The sequence below is a fragment of the Salmo trutta genome, chromosome 25, assembly GCF_901001165.1.
Source record: "Salmo trutta chromosome 25, fSalTru1.1, whole genome shotgun sequence".
NCBI classification, from domain to species: Eukaryota; Metazoa; Chordata; class Actinopteri; order Salmoniformes; family Salmonidae; genus Salmo; species Salmo trutta.
Window position 1 is genome coordinate 23,233,446 of NC_042981.1, and position 18,132 is coordinate 23,251,577.

The 18,132-nt window shown below is 43.3% G+C and overlaps 1 pseudogene; it reads left to right on the plus strand.

The window, feature by feature from the left end:
• The first annotated feature begins 33 nt into the window (after positions 1–33).
• LOC115161796 (nucleolar protein 10-like) lies at positions 34–16,983 on the plus strand (annotated as a pseudogene).
• The last annotated feature ends 1,149 nt before the right edge of the window (positions 16,984–18,132 follow it).

Here is an 18,132-nt window from a genome sequence, read left to right on the forward strand (position 1 = left end):
TATGAGTGGAAAGTGTCTTTGACAGCCTCGACAATGCAGATATCCAGCGTGAATGATGTGAAGATTTATAACTTAAGTCACGGAAAGTCTTCCAGAGGTAAGACACGGTTGCATGAATAGCTAATGTTAGCTGGCTAGTTTTCTTGTTAGTTTAGCAAGTTAACTTACAATAAAAACGCAAGCCAGTTAGCTACTGCTAATATTATTTGATAACCAATTAAATTGCGTAGTTAAGTCCTTTTTTCATGAGTTATTGTGCTCTTGAAGCAAAGGCATGCTAAGCAACTAGCCAGTCAGGCAGCTGGTTAACGCTGCATCCATGTCATCAGGCATGGATATTTATATATTGCTGTAAAATTGTGTTTGAGGTCACAAAGTATGTAGTAGCTTCTAATAACAACCACAGTATGTAATAGCACACGTCTCCATATTTGTTTCCCAGTGGCTCTCAGATCGGAAGAAACGGACATTGCAAAATAAAATGTTGGTGAGTATTCCTTTATTAACTAATGGCTTACAGGTGTTTGTGTGCTGGCAAAGTGGCCAGACTATTATTTCATGCCTCACCTCCCTAACGGCTTTTTCTCAGACATCCAACGCAGGATCGAGCTCATCCAGGACTTGGAAATGCCCACAGTGTGCACCTCTATCAAAGTGTCAAGGGATGGGCAGTTCATTCTAGCAGCAGGTGAGGATTTGGCTTGCTGTCACGTTCAGATTAAATTCGGCATATATCACTAGAGTAGACAGTATTATAAGTAATTACTGTTATGTATGGATTTGTCAACTTCTTTTAACATCCTTTCAGGCACATACAAACCCAGAATCCGATGCTATGACACGTATCAGTTGTCCTTGAAGTTTGAGCGCTGTTTGAATTCAGACTGTAAGTGATAGACCCCCTAGTTGCATTTTTTTAAACTATTTTGCTTCTATGGTCCTCTGGAACTCCAATGTGCTATCGGAATCCCTGCAAGTATCCGTCCCTCCTTTTGTTGTGAAGTGAGTGGCTGGTCCATAAGAAGAGGATCCAGCTATCTAAGTGATGGTGTCTCACATTTAATATTTAACTAGGGTGCAGTCAGGCACACATTCTCAGTAAACACACACCCAATGTACACAATTGCCATGCTGTGATGGACACCAATAAATACAGCTTTTGCATTGTGCAAAAGTCTTTGCCGGTAGATGTTATTTTTGTCTTGTAGCTAGTTCTGAAAGTGTTTTTTTCCCCTTCACAGTTGTGGCCTTTGATATTCTGTCTGACGACTACTCGAAGGTAAGACAGACTTCCTTGGTTGTTTCCTACAGTGGGGGTTACCCAAACTTTTTTATTTTTTCAATAAATAAATGTGACCTGATATTGTGTGTGTGTGTGTGTGTGTGTGTGTGTGTGTGTGTAGCTGGTGTTTCTCCAGTGTAACAGGTACGTGGAGTTCCACTCGCAGCATGGACACTACTACAAGACACGTATTCCAAGTTTGGTAGGGACTTTGCCTACCACTACCCCTCCTGCGACCTCTACTTTGTTGGGGCAAGGTAAGGGTTAAAAGCCAAACGAAGCTGGATCATTCACTGTCTTGATTTCCTATGTATCATTAGACTTGGCTTCAACTTGACAAGTTGGAGTTGTTACTGTTGACACTACAGTAAGACAGACCTTTTTCGTCTCTTTCAGCTCAGAGATATTCAGACTCAATTTGGAGCAAGGCAGGTTCCTCAACTCCCTTCAGACAGATGCTGTGTAAGTATACATGTAGAATACTTTATTTGTGAATGCAGCTGTACATTAAAATACAATACTGTAAACATCGTCATTACAAGACTCGGCAGTATGCATGTAGTGTGATCATGTCTCGTTTTGCCCTTTCTATGACCGACAGGGAGCACAATGTGTGTGACATCAACCCTGTCCATCAAGTGTTGGCCTCAGGAACAGCGGAGGTGGGTGGAGCCTATGTGCCGCAAAGTGAATGGATTGAACATTTTGAGTGTGTGTGTCTAACCGTGTTCCCTGTGTTGTCGGTGGTTAGGGGAAAGTGGAATGCTGGGACCCTCGTGTACGAAGTCGGGTGGGGATGCTAGACTGCCCTGAGCAGCGTCACAGAGGGAACAATGTAAGTACACCACTAGAACATGAACAGTTAGATGCATCTAGAAAAACACCATTGTTCTAATCCATGATGTGAATGTGTTTGTTTTTAGAGTGGAGGGCTTGCCGTCGGTCAGCACACTCAAGTTTAATGGCTCTCTCACCATGGCTGTGGGAACCAGCACTGGTCAGGTATGAACTTTTACAATGAACGTAATAGCTAGGATATTGCGGAAAACTCTGGAATAGATGTTGAGTTTGACTTATTGCCTAACTGTAGTCCTCCCCACAAGTTTCCCTATTGACAATCGGTCTGCCTGGTACTGTAGGTTCTCCTCTACGACCTGCGCTCCAGTCATCCCCTGCTGGTAAAAGACCCTTACTACGGCCTTCCTATCAAGCCTGTCAACTTTCAGCACCACCTAGACCTGGTTCCCTAGACCTGGTTCTGACCACAGACTCCAAGATCATCAAGATCTGGAACAAAGACACAGTAAATGTTTATGAATGTTGAAAAAATATGTGATTGTTTTTTTAAACTAGACATTTGGTACCATTTTGACAGATTGGACATTTGAAAACTTAAGTGTTTTTATTGTTTGGATGTTCCAAAAACAGCAAAGATGTTTTATGCTGGTTTAGAAAATATTGCCAACTCACTTTGAATTAAAGGTGCAATATGCAGAAATCGTTCCACAACCACTTCCTGGTTGCTAAAATTCTAATGGTTGCCTAATTTCAGTTTGTGACAAAACAAGAAATGTATAGTGTAGAGAATCATTGTACAGTCTAAACCGCTGTGAAATATATTTTCCATAACCAAAAATATTTTATTTTCCGATGTTTGAAACTGGTGTACAAAACTGAAAATAAAAGACACAAAAATAAACTTAAAAAATGGCGCGCATAGAACAGATCTACCGCTTCTTAGATGGATCTATAACTCGCATTTCTATGTGAACTTGGTGAGGTTGCCCAAAAAGTGTTATATTCCAGCTTTAAGTATTTACAATAAATATTGGGGAAATAGTGTTGCATTTTTGATAGTAAAAATGTGTTTGTCATTGGACACTTAGTTAATTAGTGGTCTGTCCTTCATCAACTATCACAGTGCTAGAATTGATATTCTAACCATACCTCTGGTCTGTTTCACCCTAGGGGAAGGTGTTCTGTTCCATTGAGCCCCAGACTAACATCAACGATGTGTACATCTACCCTGATTCTGGTGAGATCACCAGATACATTCTATTAGCAATAAGCCAGATACACTAAACATTGCTTCTGTACCAAGTTTATCTCTGAGGGTTGGCCAACACACTCTTGTTATTTTCTTGGGTAGTCATTTACCAGTATGCTCAACTACCACTAGATGGTGCCCATTGACCTGATCAACAAGTCCTTAACACTCCTGCAGGGTCTGCAACAGAAACGGCCCACAAGTGATTTCGTTTTATGTTACAAAAAACTGTAAAATCACCATGAATTCAGAAAAATTTGGAAATCTGTTTCCAGGTGTGTGCCCCCCCCCCCCCCCCCCCCAAAAAAAAAATACATGTGATTGTGTCTCAATGTGATCAAGTTTTGAAATGATTGTATTTGAAAAGAACAATCCCTTTTTGGGCTTAGTTATGGTCAATTTGCAGTGTACTAATTATTTTACATACCCCCAACCATTCGCTCCAACAAAAATCGTCCTACGGCTGAATTTAGTTGCTTACCCCTGTGCTACTGTAATGAGGGCTTGGACTGTGCTTTTTAAATAAGACTGCCACACTGTCCACTGACAGCTTCTCTACCAGCAATTGTGTCTAATTACATCAATCTTTACTGAGCACTTGAGTTGAACTTGAATTAGCGTCTTAAACAGTTTGTTTTGTCAGTTTATGGTAGTAGGTGCCAGGCGCACCGGTTTGAGTGTGTCAAGAAATGCAACGCTGCTGAGTTATTCACGCTCAACAGTTTCCCGTGTATATCAAGAATGGTCCACAACCTAAAGGACATCCAGCCGACTTGGCACAATTGTGGGAAGCATTGGAGTCGACATGGGCCAGCATCCCTGTGGAACGCTTTCGACATCTTGTAGAGTCAATGCCCCAAAGAATTGAGGCTGTTCTGATGGCAAAAGGGGGTGCAACTCAATATTAGAAAGCTGTTCCTAATATCTTGTACACTCAGTAATAGTAACCAGTAGCAGGATAAATAGATACTAATGGCAATCAGTAAACAGCAGCGTAGTGGTAGTAATCAATAATAGTTTTAGCAGCAGTGTTGGTGTGAGGCGGCGCAGTGATTGTTAGCGATTTTTATGGCCAGGGGATAGAAGCTATTTAGGAGTCTGTTGGTCTAAGCCTTGATTCACCGATGCGGTACTGGAGCATGGAGAACCGTCCATGTATCGGGTGGCTGGAGTCTTTGGCAATTTTTCAGGCCTTTCTCAGACACCGCCTGTCATGTATGTCCTGGATGGCTGGGAGCTCACCCACAGTGATGCGCTGCGTCGTCCTCACCACCCTCTATAGGGCCTTTGGGTCGAGGGCGGGGCAGTTGCCATACCAGACGGTGATATGACCAATCAGGATGCTCTCGATGCAGCAGCTGTAAAAGTTCCTCAGGATCTGAGGGGCCATGCCAAATCGTTTCAGCCTCCTGAGGGACTGTGCTGGTGTGAGAGGACAATGATAAGTCCTCAGTGATGTGGATACAGAAGATCTTGAAGCTCTTGACTGGCTCCACTGCGGCCCTGTGGATGGGGGTGTGTACCCGCCCTTGTTTCATAAAGTCCACAATAAGCTCCTTGGTCTTGCTGATGTTGATGAGAAGGATGAAATTGATGTGTGCCATGACCAGCCTTTCAAAGCACTTAATGATTACAGATGTGAGTGCTACATAGCGGTAGTCATTGTGGCATGATGTCGTAGAGTTCTTGAGGACAGGAATGATGGAAGTCAGCTTGAAACATGTTGGGATTACAGACTGGGACAATGAGAGGTTGAAAATGTCCTTGAAGACACCTGCCAGATGGTCTGTGTATGCCCTGAGTACACACCTTGGAATACCGTCTAGCCCTGCGGCCTTGCAAGTGTTGGCCCGTTTAAAAACATGACTCATGTCAGCCTCAGAGAGAGAGTTCAGTCTGTCCTCTGGGTTGGCGGGGGCCCTCACGCAGGGCTCTCTTGATTTTGTTAAAGCATGCTTACATTATTTTTCACATACTAGAGTTAACAAAGTAATAAACTAAGAATGGAGCTGTACAAAAAGGCCCATTGTCTGCTTTATTCCTTCAGGATATAATCACTAATTTCACATTTTTAGCAAATCCCCAGAACCATTTATATGAATGATTTGTGGTCAGGTGAAGATATGAGCAAGCCAGGCTTTTGTCAGTAATGGTAACATACATTTTAAAACCCAGCAAGACTTTTTGGTTATTTTGCTGTTGTCTACTTGTCCCTGTCTAGTCTACTGCCTGCAAACGTACTACTGTCATCCTATGCTTATGTGGGCTTTGCTTTCTGCATGTACATGCAGTTAGGGTTTTTAACTGGAGTCGAACAAAACCAGCAGATGCCTTTGTACAGTTCCACTTTCTTAGTTTATTACTTTGCTAACTTCAGTATCTGAAAATGATCTGTCTATATCGTTAGCTTATCTCACGCTTTTCTTCTCTTTTAACGTCACTGGTATGCTCTTTACTGCCAATGAAGACCCCAAGATGAATACGTTCTACATCACTGAGTTCTACAATCCTCACACTCCCTCAGGCTAGTTTTGCATATCTCAGTGTGCCGCAGGTTTGGTTTGAAAGTCAAATCTTCCCATGAGATAGATTTACTCCAGGGTGGGAATTGAAACCAAACAGACCAAGGCAGTATAGAGAAGGCACGAAAGGACGATCTCTGTTTGAGGGCTTTAGTGTTTGAGACATTCATTTGTTTAGTTTGGTTTGGCTGGTTTTCTATGGTCCGCAAAAAAAACTACACCAAGGGCACTATTCGTAGAAAGCTGCCCACCTGGTTTCACCTAGAAAGTGCCCTTGTCGGGTTGTGAATGTTCTTCAGCAACAGGTTGTCTTGTGCCTACCCCTATACCAGCTTTTCAGTTCTTCTAGGAAAAGCGTGTGTACACTGTAAAGTAGTCTCTGTTTAGGAAGGTGTGTGTGTGTGTGTGTGTGTGTGTGTGTGTGTGTACTGTAAAGTAGTCTCTGTTTAGTAAGATTGTGTGTACTGTAAAGTAGTCTGCTTTGAAAGATGTCCACACTGACACATGATTAGTTTCTAAGTACTGTCCCATCCATCAACCACTGATTAGATCACTGTGGTGTTGAGCTACAGAACAACAAGGTCTTAACTAGCATGTGTTTGGGCCTAATGAGGGCTAATACTGAACTTAGGAAATATTGTGTTTATCTGTTAACAGCAAAAGTGTTATTATTTGCTATTGGAGTTTTAGAATACTTCAGCGACCGATATTAAACATTCACATAGCAGTGCTCAAACTGCCCTGAATAAATAGCTACATTTTTCACTCGGGTAACCTCAAATATCACACACAGTTGTGTGCTATGAACATCAATGGTAACCAACACAAAGTTGTCAACTTGTTTGGTTTATGATTCCAGTTCCTGAGAGTTCATTTCTCCCTAGGTTTTTAACTCGAGTGGTGTGCAAAGGCCTTCAACGCATGCCTCCCTAGCTGCTTATAGAACAGTATTGAAACATTTGGAAGTTAACATTAACCATTGGCTCGTCAATGATTACACTGAGGGAAAGGGGGGATACCTAGTCAGTTGTACAACTGAATGGATTCAACTGAAATGTGTCTTCCGCATTTAACCCAACCCCTCTGAATCAGAGAGGTGCGGGGGTGGCTGCCATAATCGGCATCCACGTCTTCAGCGCCCGGGGAACAGTGTGTTAACTGCCTTGCTCAGGGGCAGAACGACAGATTTTTACCTTGTCAGCTCAGGGATTCAATCCAGCAAAGTGGACATTCCGTAGACTTTGAGCTCTGATTTTATAGACAAACAAAAGTCAGTTTGGATTGAACCCAGTAGCATTCAACTATCTTAAGTAAAGATGTGATTCCAATCTGGTAACGCAGGCAATCCTTGTCGATTCATCCTCAGAGCCTTTAGAGGATTGGATAAGTACAAGAAACTACACCTAGCCATAGGAACATTGCCAACACCTACCTCCCTTACCAGCCCTCGAGCAGTAGAAATGTATTGAATTAGAATTCTCCAAATGTTCCATGAATCTTCCTTGTTCTTCATTCCTTGTCCCTCCTTCACTTCATCCCTTGTTCTTGTCTCTCCTTCCTCCCCTACATGTTGTCCCTGTGTAGGCACTGGGACCTGCTCCTCACTGGTGCTCTTTCCTGGACAACCTGACAGAGGAGCTGGAGGAGAGCCCTGAGAGTACCATCTACGATGATTACAAGTTTGTCACCCGCAAGGACCTGGAGAACCTGGGTGAGAGGGGGGTGGAGGTAGATATATTGGCATATTACCTATCAGCTATTATCTATTTGTTCCTCTCAAATCTACAGAAATACAAGTGCCTATTACATAGAGGTTTGGGGCCTTGAATTGGAATGGAGCATTCAAGTTATTTTTGGCCTAAAGTTCCTAAGGAACCTTCCAGGGCTGTGTACACTACACTTTTCATTCAGTGGAGGCCATTTTGTATTTAGGCAGGTTGGGGCAACACTGCTAGGCCAGGGGTGTACTCATTTTTGCAACTAAACAAAAGTTTATTTTGTTAAAATTAAGGTAGGGTCCCCCCCACCGTTCCGTTTGCTTCCGTTTAAGAAACGTTTTGCAACAGAATCGGCATAATGAATACACTCCAGGCTTACCCGTCCCGCCTAAAAGGGAAACACTGGCGGAATGGAGAGAGAAATTAAGAGATGGGAGGAGGGATGGGGAAAGATGAAGAGGCGGGGAACAGAGGGGGTTGAAAGAACAGAGGAATGCTTGGGTCAGCACTAAAGAGATCAAATGACACGGAGGAGAAAGGCGGTTATTGGGGAGGGAGGGAAGGAGAGTTGTGAAACGTTTCACTGCAGCTGTGAAACGTGTCCTTGTTATGTAACAGACCAGCAGCAGCGGCGGCTAGAGTAAGATTTCTGGGGAAAGAGGGTTTCTATCTGGTTACCACACACACACACAGTCCTTGTGTGCCACAACTACCACACATTCCTGAACTAAAGTGATCTTACAGGGACCAAAAAGCCTCATGGCAGTCACTAACAAGTTCATTCAGTGCTGAAGGAATGGTGTCTGGAGACTGATATTACACAACTTTATCTAAACTCTCTCAGAAGGTTTCTTACCAAATAGCTATGTTAGCAGAAAGGCCTATTTTGACAGAAAAATTCAACAAGCTATCACTACGGTCCTGTTGAAAGACATGAGCTTGGACAAACCAGTTATAATGAAAATCTGTTACATGAAGTAAAAGCTTAAGATTTTAATGGCCACTTATAGGCCTACCCTCTGTTCCCTATGGTCCTGAATGTGTCAGTTTAAATGGGAGCAACCAGCCTTGATGTCACACAACCTCAGGGCAAAAAAAAAAACAGAAACAGTTGTCTACAGTCATGTCATTTCCTTCCAGCACATTCAAACAGGCTGCTTCACAAAGTTCATTACTAAGCCTTACTGTCCTTTGCATGTCAGCCAATTTGAAAGAGTACAAATATTTCAATGAATTTCACTTGAAATGTAGCCTGCCCCAGGGAGGTGGAATACAGAGCTATGAATAAATCATCAATAATTTTACAAATGTATAATGTAGCTGTTCAGGAAATGTTACCTGCCATGTGTTCAACTATCGGTCTGTCTCACCTGGTGGGATCTTCTCTACTTCTCTACTACATGCACGGTTTCTTCATGGACATCTGACTGTACCATAAGGTAGGGTGTGTGTTTGTCTTCCTATTTGTGTGTGTATAACTGCATATTCTTAGTTGATTGACGATGTTAGAGTTGTGTGTCTAAATATGTTTTGTGTGACTTGTCCAGGTAAAGACCATGGCCAATCCATTTGCCTACGATGAGTACCGCAAGGACAAGATTCGCCAAAAGATAGAGGAGTCCAGGGTACAGAGAGTACAAATCAAGGTGGGATATCATACTCTGTGACTGTTAAAAAATATAATACATTCAGACAAACAAGGATGTAAAAAGGGCTTTATAAAATAGCCACTGCTAATGTAAAAAGGGCTTTATAAAACAGCCACTGCTAATGTAAAAAGGGCTTTATAAAATAGCCACTGCTAATGTAAAAAGGGCTTTCTAAAATACATGACATCACCAAAAGTATGTGGATACCCCTTCAAATGAGTGGATTTGTCTATTTCAGCCACACCCGTTGCTGATAGTTGTGTAAAATTGAGCTCACAGCAATGCAATCTCCATAGACAAACATTGGCAATAGAATGGCCTGTACTGAAGAGCTCAGTGACTTTCAACGTAGCACCGTCATAGGTTGCCCCTTTTCCAACAAGTCAGTTCGTCATATTTCTGCCCTGCTAGAGCTGCCCCGGTCAACTGTAAGGGCTGTTATTGTGAAGTGGAAACGTCTAGGAACAACAACGGCTCAGCCGTTAAGTGGTAGGCCATACAAGCTCACAGAATGAGACCGCCAAGTGCTGAAGCGCGTAAAAATCGTCTGTCCTCGGTTGCAACACTCATTACCGAGTTCCGAACTGCCTCTGGAAGCAACGTCAGCGCAAGAACTGTTCCAGGTTTCCTCTCGATGTGACGCTTGGCATTCAGGCCAAAGAGTTCAATCTTGTTTTCATCAGACCAGAGAATCTTGTTTCTCATGGTCTGAGACTCCAAGCAGGCTGTCATGTGCCTTTTACTGAGGAGTGACTTCCGTCTGGCCACTCTACCATAAAGGCCTGATTGGTGGAGTGCTGCAGAGATGAATGTCCTTCTGGAAGGTTCTCTCATCTCCACAGAGGAAATCTAGATCTGTCAGTGACCATCGTGTTCATTATGGAGTGTTGTGTGTAGATTGAAGAGGGGGGAAAAAACTATTGAATCCATTTTAGAATAAAGCTGTAACGTAACAAAATGTCAATGTGTCTGAATACTTTCTGAATGCTCTGTATAGCAGCAAAGGGGGGACCAACTCCATAATAATGGCCATGATTTTGGAATGAGATGTTCACATACTAATTTTCATGTAGTGTACATTTTATTGATTAATTGAAGGACATGGTGATACAGACAATTATCTAAGAAGTGTATATAGCTAATATGTTGTGTTTTGTGTTGCTGAGACAGAAGCTGCCCAAGGTGAACAGAGAGCTGGCTCTCAAACTGATGGAGGAGGGAGACAATGAGGAGGAACTGTCTGCCAGGAAGAAGGGCAAGGTAGGAGCAAATACACCTGCACACACACTCGGGTTTCACATGCTACTGGTTTAGGGCTGACCCCATTTAGTCGACTGGTCGATTGTTTGGTCGATAGGCTGTTGGTCGACTAATATTTTTCTTTGTCGAGCAGTTCCAAATGTATGTATATTTTTTTCTGGCACACAAGACGCCTGTCTGATTCACTCCTGTCTCAGTGGACTAATTCATTGTGGAGGCTACGGGGATGGCACACCCAGTAGTATTACCATTTACTGTTAATTCCCATCATTTCTAATCTACAATGTTTGCTAGGTTATGGTCATTTCTGTTATTTCATTCAATATATTTATTATCTATTAGTCTTTTACTGTTCTTATTGTCGGAGTGGACACGTTGTTTGCGGACTGCACAACCTAAGCTACACTTGTGAGGACAAGTTTTGGTTTATTTCATTCAATTTATTCATTGTCTTTTTTTATTTTATTTATCTCCTGTCAATGTTGAGTAAGGACGCGCACCTGATTATACATAGAAGTAGGCCTAGGCTACCTGGCCTGCATGCAAATGTAGGCATTTAAATATGCCCATTTGGGGATCTGATAGTATTTCTGATTGTCTTAACTCACCAGCACTGTGGCGCTTCTCAAAAGTAATATTTTCTACACTTCAAACAGCAAGTTAACTAAGTCCATTGAGCATTGAGAATGACAATAGTTCCTCAACATAGCCTATTTAAAAAAAATCTTTACAGCTTTCTTTCAATAACCACTCGGCGTGAAAAGGGGAAAAAATGTCATGCTCTGATCCGGTGGAAATAAGCCTACCTGATTACTTCTTATCCCTTGCGGAATAGCCTACAGCTGTGTCTGTCTGGAGCTCACTGGTGCTGGAAACTGAGTGCCCAAAATATTTTATACAATGTTGCAAGTTTGCTAGCAAGAGCTTCAGGCTGAACCAAGTTGATAGTTGATACAATGTTTCAAGTTTCTTGCAGACAGGCCATGCATAGCCAATGTGATTTATAGGATATTTATTTTTATGGCTTTATTTTAATTTTTTGGCTTTATGTAGGCTATTTTTACATAGTTGGCAATAGCAAAATTAACTGACATGTTGGTGAGAGTCTCACTTTTCCACGGAGGGGTCATATTAGTGTGTAGCCCAAACTGTTCGGACGCTACAGATTGAAGTTGTCAGATCGGCTGTACCGATTTCAGACGAGAGCAAAACGGCGAACACAGCCGTGTTCGAGAGAGTATCGTCTTACCATAGAAGGGTCATAATAGTTTTTAGGCCAAACCGTTCGGACGCTACAGACACATTTTGGGATGTCACATAGTCCACCAAACACTGCTCTAGCTCTGTCACCTGTTACACAGGCAGATATTGCTAGCTTAAACTGACAGATTTTTATCTGGATTTTTTTGATTATGCGCGGACATCGACTCGAGGGTTTAAAACACATTGGGTGTGTCTATATAGGGAAAAATAGTACTAAAAAAATGTAGACCAATTGATTGGTCGAAAGAACAGACGACTCTTGGTCGACCAAGATTTTTTCTTTTCTTTCAGGGACTGCCCTATACTGGTCTTTTCAGAGCTGTAGGCTGGGTTTATATATTTGGGGTTCTAAGGTAATGTAGAGGGAACTGGCATGTACATGTAACTGCCAAAATAAAGGAAACACCAACATAAATTGTCTTAATAGGGCGTTGGGCACCAGAGCAGCCTCAATGTATCTTGGCATAGATTCTTCAGGTGTCTGGAACTCTATTGGAGGGATGTGACACCATTCTTTCACAAGAAATTCCATGATTTGGTGTTTTGTTGATGGTGCTGGAAAACTCAGTCTCAAGCGCCTCTTTAGAATCTCCCGTAAGTGTTCAATTGGGTTGAGATCTGGTGACTGAGATGGCCGTGGCGTAAGGTTTACATCGTTTTCATGCTCCTCAAACCATTCAGTGACCACTCATGCTCTGTGCCTGGGACCATTGTCATCTTATGGGGGCATAGCCATGGTATCCAAAATAATGGCCTGCCCAGCATTTTTATACATGACTCTAAACATGATGGGATGTTAATTGCTTAATATTCTCAGGAACCACACCTGTGTGAAAGCACCTGCTTTCAATATACTTTGTATCCCATATTTACTTAAGTGTTTCCATTATTTTGTCAGTTACATATCTCAAATATGCTCATCTAGCGAATGTCAGCTGCCTAAGCTGTTAATCAAATCCTCTCTCACACTCTCTCTGCCAGGCTCTACCCAGCATCCTTAGCGACGAGCGTTTCCAGGTGATGTTTGAGAACCCAGACTACCAAGTGGAGGAGCAGAGTGAGGAGTTCCGCCTGCTCAACCCCATCGTGTCCAAAGTGGGGCAAAAGAGGAGGAAGAAGCTGGGGCTGCTAGCCAAGCAAGCCACAGACTCTGAAAAGGTAACAAGACGAGCTAGCTTACTACCCCTAATGAAATTCATCTGACAACGTTTTGAGTATCCAAATACAAGTAGGCAAACTGCTAACTTATGGCCTAAACTCACCAAAGGCAAGCATGCGAGGCATGTGTGTGATTTATTTTAGAATGCATTGTTTTTAATTACACTGCTCAAAAAAATAAAGGGAACACTTAAACAACACAATGTAACTCCAAGTCAATCACACTTCTGTGAAATCAAACTGTCCACTTAGGAAGCAACACTGATTGACAATAAATGTCACATGCTGTTGTGCAAATGGAATAGACAACAGGTGGAGATTTATAGGCAATTAGCAAGACACCCCCAATAAAGGAGTGGTTCTGCAGGTGGGGACTACAGACCACTTCTCAGTTCCTATGCTTCCTGGCTGATGTTTTGGTCACTTTTGAATGCTGGCGGTGCTTTCACTCTAGTGGTAGCATGAGACAGAGTCTACAACCCACACAAGTGGCTCAGGTAGTGCAGCTCATCCAGGATGGCACATCAATGCGAGCTGTGGCATGAAGGTTTGCTGTGTCTGTCAGCGTAGTGTCCAGAGCATGGAGGCGCTACCAGGAGACAGGCCAGTACATCAGGAGACGTGGAGGAGGCCGTAGGAGGGCAACAACCCAGCAGCAGGACCGCCACCTCCGCCTTTGTGCAAGGAGGAGCAGGAGGAGCACTGCCAGAGCCCTGCAAAATGACCTCCAGCAGGCCACAAATGTGCATGTGTCTGCTCAAACGGTCAGAAACAGACTCCATGAGGGTGGTATGAGGGCCCGGCGTCCACAGGTGGGGGTTGTGCTTACAGCCCAACACCGTGCAGGACGTTTGGCATTTGCCAGAGAACACCAAGATTGGCAAATTCGCCACTGGCGCCCTGTGCTCTTCACAGATGAAAGCAGGTTCACACTGAGCACGTGACAGACGTGACAGAGTCTGGAGACGCTGTGGAGAACGTTCTGCTGCCTGCAACATCCTCCAGCATGACCGGTTTGGCGGTGGGTCAGTCATGGTGTTGGGTGGCATTTCTTTGGGGGGCCGCACAGCTCTCCATGTGCTCGCCAGAGGTAGCCTGACTGCCATTAGGTACCGAGATGAGATCCTCAGACCCCTTGTGAGACCATATGCTGGTGCGGTTGGCCCTGGGTTCCTCCTAATGCAAGACAATGCTAGACCTCATGTGGCTGGAGTGTGTCAGCAGTTCCTGCAAGAGGAAGGCATTGATGCTATGGACTGGCCCGCCCGTTCCCCAGACCTGAATCCAATTGAGCACATCTGGGACATCATGTCTCGCTCCATCCACCAACGCCACGTTGCACCACAGACTGTCCAGGAGTTGGCGGATGCTTTAGTCCAGGTCTGGGAGGAGATCCCTCAGGAGACCATCCGCCACCTCATCAGGAGCATGCCCAGGCGTTGTAGGGAGGTCGTACAGGCACGTGGAGGCCACACACACTACTGAGCCTCATTTTGACTTGTTTTAAGGACATTACATCAAAGTTGGATCAGCCTGTAGTGTGGTTTTCCACTTTAATTTTGAGTGTGACTCCAAATCCAGACCTCCATGGGTTGATAAATTGGATTTCCATTGATTTATTTTGGTGTGATTTTGTTGTCAGCACATTCAACTATGTAAAGAAAAAAGTATTTAATAAGATGATTTATTTCATTCAGATCTAGGATGTGTTGTTTAAGTGTTCCCTTTATTTTTTTGAGCAGTATATAATGACCCAACCGAAGCCGGGCTGGCGGGTTATCCTCTGACGCATTTTGGCTCTTTTGAATTGGAAAAGGTAGCTAAGGGTTGAAGCGTTACCATACATACTAAATTAGACCAATTCCTCCATGTTGGAAACACATTGCTATCAGCAAAGATGATTGGAGATATGAACTATCATGCAAGCATACAGTCACTGCTCTGCCTGATCCGTCCTTTCCACCCACCTAGCTCTGCTTTCTCCGGCCACCCGCTCTACTGTTGTGAGTGTGAAGAAATGAAAGCAGTGGAGGGTCTGAATTTAAACTGACTACAACAACCGGGTCAAAGTTTAATGTCTCTTGCTCCTTCCCGGCAAAAGCAATGGTATATAAAAGGTGAATGCCGACAAGAAAGAAGTAAAAATAGGGCTGTTTGAAAGAAGCATTGCCCAATTTATTTACAGGCAGAATACCGGGAATCCTATGTGAAAGCAGTATAGGAAATAGGCTTTCTAGGTACTGCAATTCAACACCATTATATTGTGTGTGTGCATGCATGCATCTGTTCATGCTCGTGATAGACCTGCCTATGTGTCCCATGTTGACATATGTGTCTACTGTCTAACAGAGCATCACTGGAGGAACATTCTGGAACAGTAAATGTGGCTGACACTGCTGTCGGCAGCAAACAGCTCACCTTCACCCTCAAGAAGGTAAGTCATGAAAGTGACACCATTGCATAATAAGCCACTGAAAGGGACAATGTGTGATTTGCGTGCAACAAATGCCACCTTCACAGTCCTGTCTTTTCAAATGGAGCAGTCTCTTTTATCCAGAGTCCTTTTCATGTTCTTCTCACTTGTAGTCCATTCAGTCAGAATGATTCATGAGGAACGTGAGTGTGTGGGTGACTGGGCTGCTGAGGTCAACTTTCCATTTGACTACTAATCTGGATTTCTGCTGATCCTGGGTTCAGTAACAGTAACAAAGAGAGCTTGTCATTGACATTTTACCTCCATCAGTCAGTTCTCCCAAACATAGATGTTTACACAAAATACGAAAGTACCGGTTAAAGTTGACACTGCAGTGTAGCCACTGTGTATAATCTGTAATGGTGCATGCGGAAGAGGACCAATGTCACAGGAAATGCTTTGTTTTGACCATGATCATTTTTGACTGTTTAGGCTTTGTGTTATAATCCCAGATAAAGGTCGAGCCCCCAAATTAGTCAGCGACTGACTCTTGTCTTGTATTTGTATCCTGTATCAGCACCCTTCGAAACATGCTTCAATTATCAATGAGTTGCATGGATATTGCAGATTTAAAAAACAATATCATTGGTTTTGCATGGGACACTGATGGTGCAAGGCCAAGCTAGGTTTGGGTAAGGCTCCCGCACTTGCAGAGAGACTGAGTGTCTGCTGGGTAAATCCCCTGGACTACAGCGTGAGCTGGAGGAAGCAGTGCCAAGGTCAACGTTGATTACAGGTTTGACAATAGAAACGCTATTCTTTTTTTTGCACAAGGTCGCTTAATCATAATCCAATGAAAAGTATCTCTCTCTCTCTCTTCCTGTCCTTTCTCAATGATCTTCAGTCAGAGCAGCAACAGCGGCAGCAGCAGGCGGAGCGTGATCACCACGAGGAGAGGAAGAAGCTGAGGAGGTCCGCAGGACACCTGTCGTGTGAGAGAGGTAGAGGGGGATTTGGAGGTAGAGGTGGGAGTAGAGGCAGGGGGCACTACTGCGGCAGAGGTAGTGGAACTACTCTGTTACACTACTGAGATTAAGAATCCCAAAGTCAAATGATTCAAAGTCTGTTTGAATTATGTCTTTTGTGCAGCTGCTCACAGCCATTTCCCAACTTAATTTGTGGTAGAATCACACTTTTGTTACCGTCTGGGAGTCGAGAGGTTGGGATGCAAAAGTGATCTGATCGATTGTGACCTGTCCTGTAACACAGTTATGAAGATATATTGGTGGAGCTGCTATGAAAGGATACAATGTGTATTATCAATTGATTGCAAAATGTTGTGATTGTGGGGTGTATGCAGTTTGTGCATCCACGTATGTACACTTTTGTGTGTGCCTTCAGAAAGTATTCATACCCCTTGACTTATTCCACATTTTGTTACAGCCTGAATTCAATATTTATTAAAATTGTATTTTCTTCTCACCCATCTACACACACTACCCCATAATGACAAAGTAAAAACATGTTTTTTGGCGTGTGTGTCCGTGAGAAGCTCCTGACATTCACTGTGTTCTTTTTCACTTCACAATCCTAATTTTCCTGTAGTGCAGACTGAACATGTCTGTATTATGCTCCGTGCTTGACACATAAAAGATTTGTACTAAACGTATAGCTCCCTGGTCTGTGTTATGTTCTTATAGTGGCCTTATGATCTCTGGGGATGCAGTTCTATGGAAAAAGATATCCACAAATAAGTCCAACAGTTGGACACAAGGTCTCAGTTGTATGGGGAAAGTTGACATACCATTTATAATGATTAGCACCCGAAAATACATGTCCATCCACTGGCATGTCCAACAACTCTAAAGGGCTTCACAAATATATTTTACTTCCTTGGTATGACGTAACACTTTCTGTGGATATTAAACAGCCACTATTTCACTCCAGTCCAGACAAATTAAAAAAGAAAGGAGGGAAGAGGGGGAAAAAAGGTGAAGACAAGTCCTGAGAACATGGAGCCCCAATTCTTGGAAGCAGCTTTCTCCGTTTGACCTCTCATCCCCCCTGGTTCACACACAGTTGGCCCTCCTGTCTCCTGCCCTGGCCCTTTTGAAATGGGAGGAGGTGCTGTGCAATTCACCCCGACCCCCTCCCTAAAACACTGCTGCCTGGGGCCTCAAACCATGAGACTTTAGGCACTGTCTGCCTCCCTTGCTCTTCCTTCCCGCCTGTTTTGGTGCTTGACCCTCTACCCTCACTAGTCCCACCTAGAATTGTTAAACTCATTTTACTTTGCCCAGCTCATCGCGAGTGGAGTATGACATACAAATGTAATCCAAATATTAGATGTCTAACGAAAGTTTAAGCTATGCATTCTAGTCTCCGTTGTTGGTTGCTGCAGAGAGATGTATAACAGGCGAAACAAAGGATAACCGTTCAACTCATGTAATGCAAAATACAATTAATTATCTACTATGACAAATCAACTTCCTAACTCTTAAATGTCTGCAAATCTCCTATTGACGTCAATGCATTTACTCAAACGTCCAAGTTATGCAAGCATATCTCAAGATTCAATGGTATCATTCAAAAGGAAGGCCTTGACCGTATAGTAAAGCTGAAGAAATTGAATGCAGTCAGATACAGAAATAATAAGGGATATTGAGTGCCTTTGAGGAGTTGAGGCTTGTGGTCTTCATACAATAATGACATACATTTCAGTTGCTGAAGAACAGGGGACTCTTTCTTCATGGCACAGTTGTGTGGGGTGGGGGTTAGGGGAGGAGCATGGGCAGTGTGTAGATGATGTAGATCTGAACA